Below are 9365 nucleotides of genomic sequence, written 5' to 3'. Positions count from 1 at the left end.
CTAGATTAGAAAACAGAATCTAGATTATTATTAGATTGCTAGTTGCCTTTGCCGTTACAGTTTTTTTTAGTATATGTGCTGCCAAAGAGAGCATGTTACATTTTTTTCAAGACTTGACATGACATACTTGTAAACAATATGTGTATATCAGTTGATAATAATGAAATCATAATTTATGGCTTCAGATACACCTTTGGAAGTGTTTCACTAAACATAGGATCAATATCAAGATTCTGTCATATGATTATAGAAGATTAGGTTTTCTCAACCTTGGTACTAATGACACCTTGAACCATATAAATTTTTGTATTGGGGGGATATCTTGTGTATTATTGGATATTTAGCAGCATACTTGGCATTTCCCAGTAAATTCCTGTAGCATACACACCATCCCACCTAGTAATGTCAATTAAAAATGTCTCCAGACATTACCAAATGTCTCCTGAGGGCAAAGTCACCTCAGGTAGAGAATCACTGTACTATATACCTTAAGTAAAATTGTAAAAAGTCTGATGCCTAAACCAGTTTTACTGAGGCAAAATTTGTATTGGGGGTGAGGGGGGAGCGAGGGAATCTTAAAACCATACAAACAACTTGGAAATGTAGCATTTAAAAAAAATTCTTTCTTTCCTCCTCAATCCAGACAAAAAGCCACACTAGAAGTTAAAGCAAAACATCCTGATTAGATTAGCACCAACTTCATTGGTGGCCAGCAATTGCCTCTCTAACAGGGTGTGGCAAGAAAAGAAACTTACTTGTTCTCTTCAGGAGCTGACTGCCTGCAACAGCCTTTATTTGTGCAGTAGACTGAAGCAACCCATCCTTCATTGGAACCGTGATTGATGCAAGTTTACTGTTTTCCTTTGTGCAACCCTAAAGTTATTGTTCATTTCCTCAGCACAGTGTCTGTCTACCCAGCGTAAGTAATGCAAGGTCCAAACTTGGGTTTGGCAACCTCTAGCCTCCAAGCTAAATCCCATAGGGATAGTACTGGTGAATTCCAGGCCTGGCTTAAAGTTTAAAAATTCCCTTGGCCAAATAGCATAACATGCGTGGTTTAACCAGATGTTGGGAGTTAGTCCCAGAGACCTGATCCTTCTCTAGACTGGAGGGAAAACACAACCACAAATCTCCTGCCCTTCCTGATGTCCTGGAAGGTCCTGCCCTCAACACACTGGCACTTTATCAAGAATTCTGTACTGGGGATCCTTACAAGTTGTGACTGTATAAGGACAATGACTTTTGTCTTTGTCAGGTGCCCTAGAAGCATATGGTGACTTGACTTTTGTCCCAAGTGGATACTACATAGCGTCCTACTAGAACATGCCATCTATACTTTTTGTGTCTTCTCATATACTACTTTGAATAAAATACAATGGCCATTCACATCGCAGCTTTTCTTGCTATTTTTACATGCTGAATTGGTGAAAATCCCATTATTTGTACATCATCCACACAGGTCATATATAGCCTTTAAATTACCCTGTGAGCTATAAGTGTCAAAGGTAAGGAAATGCAGATGATAGTAAAGAAATGCTTCACTATCCTTAAAATTCCTGAGACTTTCTCTTAATCTATCTATCTTCTTTTAACTTTTACTCAACTCTGAAGTTGGTCAGTTCAGGCAATGGAGAATGAGAAAGTTAAGTAGTCAATATACTCTATGTTTGTGCCAAGGCTGTGGAACCATCCCACTGGCCACACTGAGGAATGTGAGTCCCTAAAATCATCCCATGTGTCTGGCTCCAGGCCCCAAAATACCATCAGCAACAAGTATCCAGTTGGCAACTATATCTTTCAGACTCACTCACACACACACACCTATATATATATACCCACATATCACATTTCCCTTCCCAGTGAGGTAAGGATGCCTTTTTTTGTCTTGAGTTTCTAGTAATAACTTAAACTATGGTGGGTTAGAATGTCATATCCACAAGCACTTTCTTAAGAGGTTTCCTGACACCATGGCTTCCAATTGGAGTGTTTTTAAATCTCCTTGCACATTGAAACCCCTATATCTCTAGTATTAAAAAGCAAGTACGCAGATAAAACAGAAACACACTACCTATGTAACAAGGAGATTGTTGAGCTTGCTTCAGTGTCAAAATGTCATCTGTGCTGGTAAATGTTTTTTTTAATTCTCTAAAAAAATGTTTCTCTTCATCTGTGAAAAATTTAAACTGAATTGAAAACTCTTTGGGAATGCAACCCCTGTGTGATTGACAGTGACAAGCACACATACCTTCAAAGCTCCACTGTAATGTTTATACTTAATAAAAACAAATACTGTGGCATCTGAGAGTAGCCTAGTCAGCCATGCAGTTTTCTACCTGGCATCTTGTAAATTAATCTGGGTGTTTATGCTGTAGATCATTCATGATGAACATATTGCTATAGCAACATGCATTTCTTCCATTTTTTCCTGCTAATTACACTAACATCACCATCAGCTACTAAATCTTTGAATTACTAATGAATGTATGTGAAGAGCAATGTCTTGATAACACTCTTTCAGTATGTCTTCATCTATAAAGAAAAGAAAAAATATATTTGGTAATTTTTAATTTATTGTTAAACCTTGTCAATATAATGTTAATCCATACTCACATTTGAACATGTTGAAGGATTTAGGAGGTGTCTCCATAGAACAACATACATCTCAAAGAGAGAGAGCCTGGTGGTCTCTGCTAGAATTCTTTCCTCCAATGCCCATTACCACACCATTTTATCATTTTTGTCTACATTGAATTAACATAGGACCACAAGAAAGTATTATTTAAACCTGTGAATTGCTAAGGCTCAAGTTTCTGTAACTCAAGCACCAATATTATAAACATTCAGATTTCTTTAAATTAAGCCTTTTGGTAGTGCATCTAATGTAATACTGCAGAGATTTCAGTTGCTATGTAGCACATAGGTAAGACACTTCTGGAAAATTCATGCTCATCAAAACTGTAAGAATAAAGATGGATCTACCCTAGGTAATTCTCCAAAGCATTGCATCTTGGGAGCGCTGTTTAGTATTCATCTCAGTTGTACATTGATAGTATTAAGAAAAGCTTTTACTTTTTTAGGCCATCAAAGTTCTATGTAGGTCCCAGAAACATATTCCCTAATGATGTAAATTATTAGTGCTCACTACAAATATGTCTAAACACAGGCAAGCCTTTTAGGCCCCAAAGCCTCGTTCAGATCATTAGTAAAGATGAAAATTTCTGAGATGATCCAAGTAGAGTGAAAATAAAGGTTTTCTCCACTCAGTACATATTGAATGTCAGGAAAAGGCAAATAAGGGACAATGGTGGTAAGAACGATAGCTGGATTTCCCTAGCTAAGTAAACTCCTCCAATAAAATCTAATGATCTTTGGGTAACTTTCAGGCAGACTGCCCCCACAAAATTTCCTTTTCTAGGTTTTCTATATATTCTAAGTTAAACAGAAGTGAGATAACGACTATAAAAAAGATAAAGAAGGAACTGACCCATTGGAACTTTAATATGTTACTCAATAGTCTAATTTCAAATTTGTTTTTCTTAACTTTGAGAATGTTGATATATTATTGCACATTTGTCATTGTGAGCATTGTGACTATGTGAAACTATTTCCATGTTTTTCAATGTTCATGTGCAGCAATAAGAAGAAAATGTTTGTCATGCAGCAATAGAAAACCATTACAATAAATTAACCATCAAAGAAATGATCATAAAGATCATCAAAAGAATTACTATTATTTGTTGAGATACTATTATTCTTTTTTGCCATTTTTTCCAGCATCATTAAATTAAATAATGAAAAATGTACAATGACATGTGTGTTCTCCAACAAGACCTTGTATTATGACATTTCCTTTTTCCCACAGAGAGTAAGGAGGAGAATCCAGAAAAGATTTCCCTCTTGTGATCAAACATTCAATGATTGTTACTTTTGGGACATGGAATCCAGTAGCAACCATTGAAGTTAGAAGAGAGTGGGTAGTGAGTCTCAGCTGTCTTTCTCTGCAAGAGAATGAAGCATTTCAAAATCAGTTTATTGCTGGTAAGGTTACTGTGCATATATAACAGCCTCTCTGCATCTCCCCTGTCAGAGCATGAAAAGTCTAGTGTGAGTGTGAATAGATTTGATGAAAGTTACTTGAAAGTAAATAATTCAATATATTAAGCCATTATTTTTATTACTTAACAACTCTAAATTCATGATGTATATGTGAGTAATTTATCAAAGGAAAGGTTGGAAGAATGAGTAGTGCTTTGATCATCTATTGTTCTTGGCAGAAAAAAAACTGCACCACTTGGGATGGAATTCAGAAGAAATAAGTACAAATCTGACTTTTAAAAATGTGAAAAAAAGTTGTATGTGTTTATATAAATACATGATAATGTGTAGGCAAATATACAGCAAAAGTAGATATCAGGTAGGTAAGATTAAGAAAGAAAGGGGCAGGTTTTTAATATTTTCTTTACACGCCTTTGTTATTTAACCTCTTATAAAACAAGCACAAGCTCCTCTTTTAATTACAATTATGCAAATATACTTTTAAAAAGAAGTCTTCTACCTGATGAGAAATAACATTAGATGTGAAAATGAACTGTTTCCTCTTTTACTTTTCACATCTCAGGATTTTTCCATTCAGAAGGGAGACCATAAATGAAATTTTTTATTAAAGAAAAATCATTTACAAAGCTTTACAGAGGAAGACTTTTTTTAGAAAATTTGCTAAAAGAAAATCGCTTCCTAGCTGAGACCCTGAATGCCCAGTTGCAGCTGAGAGTGAATTTTTAATACCTAGTTAAAAGTTCTTGGTAATAGAGGTTTATTATATAAGCATTAACAAACCCTTAATTACATCAGTGTTTGCAACAAGTCCAATTGCATTATCCCGGTGGTTCCGTACTTTATGTATATATTATGTCTATCTGACTCAATTAGCCCTCCAACATAATCAATACAGAAAAGACTAAAACAATTAGCTTCCTTTTCACACTCTCAAAGTTAGTCAGAGAATAGCTTAAAATAAATCTTTATTCCCCACAATTTGGATTGTGTGGGCTGCCAGTATCCAGAAGGTTTCCAACATGGACCATATAATAGTTATCACTGTGTAATTTAAGTTCATTCATACTCATTCTGGTGTTTCAGGGGAGTGGAAGCCTAATACAAAATGATCTTTTAAGAATACTAAATGAGAAGACACGTTTCCAACTTCTTGAAGCAACAAAAACTATTACAAATATTATATAGTGATTAAAATATCTCTACTCTATCTTTCTAGAAAAACAGAAACTAGACTTGCCAGTTATCTTATTTCTTTACTGAGTTCAACTATGGTTTGATCGAATCAGCATTTTTTTTATTGTTCTGTTTTGGCCAAAATGCTACATGTCTCAAATTTGCTTTTACTATAAAAGCAAATATAATCATTCAAATATTTAAACATGTATAAAACCTCATTAAATTTCTGTACAGAAAAGCACAGTCCCATAAAAATGCAAAAACTCAAAGATGTCTTATTTAGAGACCACCTGAAATGTCTCTTCCAAAATGTGATTTGAATTCACATCAGAGAAAGCTCAAACAGGCCAACTTTTGTCAATTATTGTCAATTAACATTCTTCTTTGCATCAACTGTGTATTACTTAAGGAAGCACCAGCAGAGGAATCAGAAGATCCCAGCTATGCCAACAAGTTGCTGTGTGATCTCAGGTAAACCCCTTTACCCAAGAGAGAGGCTGTTTCCTCTTGGATTAGTTGCAGATAGCAACGCTTTTCTTATTTATCTCAAGGAATTACAAGAGCTCAAATAAGATAACAAATTTTGCATTATCTTTTGCCTTATCTTTCTTCTTCATCTTTTTGACAGTATTATTTACTAGACTTTATAATGTGTTATTGTAGTTTAACATATTTATATGTCTATCTTCTCCATTATATTATACATTATTCTAATGCAGATATGTGCCTTTTTTTCCCCTTAGATCCCAATTACCGTAGAATTATAATACATATTTGTGAAGTAAAACATTGCTACTAAAGAGTAAAGCACCACATAAATGCAAGGTGTTGGGTATGATTTTACATCAGCATTGACAACAGGAGTCAGTCTAAGGATGAACGTATCTCTATGACATAGTCATTTTACTCTGAAGGGCATTGTACTCTGAATTGAAGGGATCCATATTTCTCCCTAAATTTGGTGCTATAACCAAGGTCACCTACTAAGATCATCTACTAAGCCATGGCTTCCTCATGAACAAGTTCCTTACAAAACTAGTTGTTTTAGCTTTTATTTCCCGTCTCACATTGAATGAAGTACATTCCATAGTGGGAGTTTGTGTCAAAAGGAATGCAAATAAACCAAATAAAAATAATTATTAAGCTGTAGACTTTCTAAATAAGGTCCCTAAATACAACTACAAGAGTTCTGCATTTTAAAGACAGTTTGTACAAACATGAGCTCTTTACTCTCAAACAGAAAAAAATAAAGAAAGAAAGAAAAGAAAAAAAGAGAAATAATCCACATTTCCAGCAAAAACTGTGACAAACATCAGAAAAATACTTTTTTTTTAATGTACAAAAGGAAATCTACTTCAAAGATACCATGGCTGCCTGTATTCTAGCATTACATATACATTAATAATGATTTATTTGCTTCTTTTTAGCAATGATAAAAAAATATGTTTTTTGGCTGAGTAGAAATTCCAAAAGCAAAGGACCTATTAATTTTTGGAATCACTCAAATATTATATAAGAGAATATCATAATAGCAGGAAACTAAAAATTAAAAAATCAACAAGTTAAAAGTTAATATGTGTGGATAAAATTATTTCATTTCAGTAATTTAAAAAAAATCCTTTAGCAAAACTGAACATTCATTAAATAAAAAAAGAGAATTTAGTAAAATAATAATTTTCATACCATCAGTGCCTGGACAAAAAAATGAAAACACATGATTAAAAATAAATATAATGATTGAGAAATATGTTAGAAAATACAAGGCTTTGTCCTAATTCCACTTCTTAATATTTAATATAAAGTCCTAATTTAGCATCTCAAGTTGTTAATTTTTTAATTTTGTCATTTCATTAGGATTTCTTTGCTGCACCATTTTGCAAGTATGAAATTGAAGAAAAATAATTCAAGTGACTTGTGTAGGATCAAATAATAAATTCATAGCAGAGTTGCCAATGCACTAGAATTCAGTGGCAGAATCTCAGACCATTTCCATCTCAGACCATTGTGTTGTTCTCGTCCCTGCCCTATTAATTCCCATCGCACTGGAAAATATGTTTACAGATGACTTAAAGCTGATACACTAATTTTGTTGGGAGAAAACAATTTTCAATTATGCTTCAAGGAATCATATTGCTTCTTCATTAAAAGGACAATTTTTTAAAAGAGACTTTTTTATTTAATGTTGGGAACATGGGATATTGAAATATAGATGATAAAATATTGTTTTATAAAGACTATTTGTTTTGAACTTCTCCAAATCCAAGTATGATTAATTTATAGTCGCTGGCATTCCTTAGTACTTTAGACAAAGGTCAACAGAGTGGAGAAGAGCAATTGATAAACAAATCGGATGAGAGGTGGTTCAGCTAAATCACAAAAATATCCAAAATCTAAGTAGGAGCATTCTAAACTTTTGCCACCAAGGATTTTCACTTTTAACTATTCTTCACCAAGGAATCTATCTTTTGAAAGATCTTCTTTATGGCATAAATTACATTTAATATTTTTAATGAATATAAGTTAAGTCTTACATACTGAGTTGATGCAATTCCAGCCAAAAGCAAAGAGCCTAATTATCCTCCATAGCCTTATCAAAGGTAAATATATACTTCTTCTTAGGTGTGTTGAAACAATGAAAAGGCTCACACTAGGATCTCTAAGAATTCATACTGTGAACTATTATGTTAGGGAATCCAGTTTTCCTCCATACCTCAATGTCCAAAACACCCTCCTGTTTTGAATACTCATGACATGAAGAGTCATTGATTAATTAATTTATTATCTTCTTTTTGGTGCTCAACTATCAGGAAGTCCTGCTGAATCTACCTCCACAGAATATCTCCAATTTTTCCATTTCTCTCTGTTTCTTTTCCTACCTTTCTTGTTCAAGGCATCATCATCTTTTTTTATGGGCCACCGTAACAGCTGCCAACCTGGCTTCATTTCCCTGCCTTCATTTTCCTCTTCTTAAAATTCATTCTCCACACAGAATTTGGAGGGTTTTGTTTTTGTTTTTTGTTTTTAAGGCGAGGCAACCCTTGGATGACCTCGCAGGTCGCAAGGACCTTGTCAGTTTACAATCCTTTATTTATTTATTTATTTATTTTTTATGCCTACAGCACGTGGTCTTCCTAAGTAGTATCCCATCCAAGTATTAACCAGGGCTGACACTGCCTAGCTTCCGAGATCAGATGGGATCAGGCGTGTTCAGGGTAGTATGGCTGTAGACTGGAGGAGTTTTCTTAATGTGTCAATCAGATGATGTAGCCCACCTATTTAAAGTTCTTCAGTGATTTTTCATTGCATTTAAAATAAAACCCAGACTCCTTTCCATGATCTACAAGATGTCATAATGATCTGACCCATTCCTTCTTCTCCAACTTCACTTTCAAACTACTCCTTTTCTTTCTGTACATTCTTTGAATTTGCTGTCACCTCCACCTGGAATTCTCTTCTCTCTAATCTTCCCATGGCTGGATCCTCCTGACCACTCAGATCTCACTTCAAAGGCACCTATTCATGGAGGCCTTCTCCGATGCCTTAATCTGTCACAGTCCTTTCATATATCTAACACATTACATTATTTAACTTTTTTATTAACACTTTTATCACTATCTAAATTCATCATATTCATTAATCTTTTCACTTGTCAATATCTCCAATTAGATTGTAAGTTCTATGACAATGAGAACTGGCACATAGTAGACATTCAATAAATAGCTGTTGAAAAGAAGAATGAATGTTATAAGCTAATTCTTTTAACTTAAACTATCTGGGAATATATCTGATCTCCTCTATTAAATGTGTTATTCATACTCATTATGGATGTTCACCTTTGTTCTTTTTTTCCTACACATGGTAGATAATTAATCAAGTCTTTTAGTAAATGAATAAAAAAATCTATAAATCATTTTATTTCCATCACAGACTTCTGTGCTTCTGTGCTAGGCACAATGATACACTCTGGATTATTATGGGAAGCAAAGTTCGTAAGTGAAGGACTAAGAAGGAAATTAAGAATCAATCCTTGCCTTCTATCTAGAGAAGCACATGGAAGCAATAAACTATAATATAAAGAAGAGTGAAATAAATACAGCTAGAGGATGGGAATTAAGATCAGAGGAGTCTGATTA

The 9365-nt window shown here is 34.1% G+C and overlaps 1 pseudogene; it reads right to left on the bottom strand.

Moving 5' to 3' along the window:
• Positions 1-8342: 8342 nt before the first annotated feature.
• LOC111731985 lies at positions 8343-8461 on the bottom strand (annotated as a pseudogene).
• Positions 8462-9365: the final 904 nt, after the last annotated feature.

Source organism: Pteropus vampyrus, unplaced genomic scaffold, assembly GCF_000151845.1.
Source record: "Pteropus vampyrus isolate Shadow unplaced genomic scaffold, Pvam_2.0 Scaffold11, whole genome shotgun sequence".
Classification (NCBI taxonomy): Eukaryota; Metazoa; Chordata; class Mammalia; order Chiroptera; family Pteropodidae; genus Pteropus; species Pteropus vampyrus.
The sequence above is the reverse complement of the archived record's forward strand: the minus strand, read 5'-3'. Positions and strand labels throughout refer to the sequence as shown.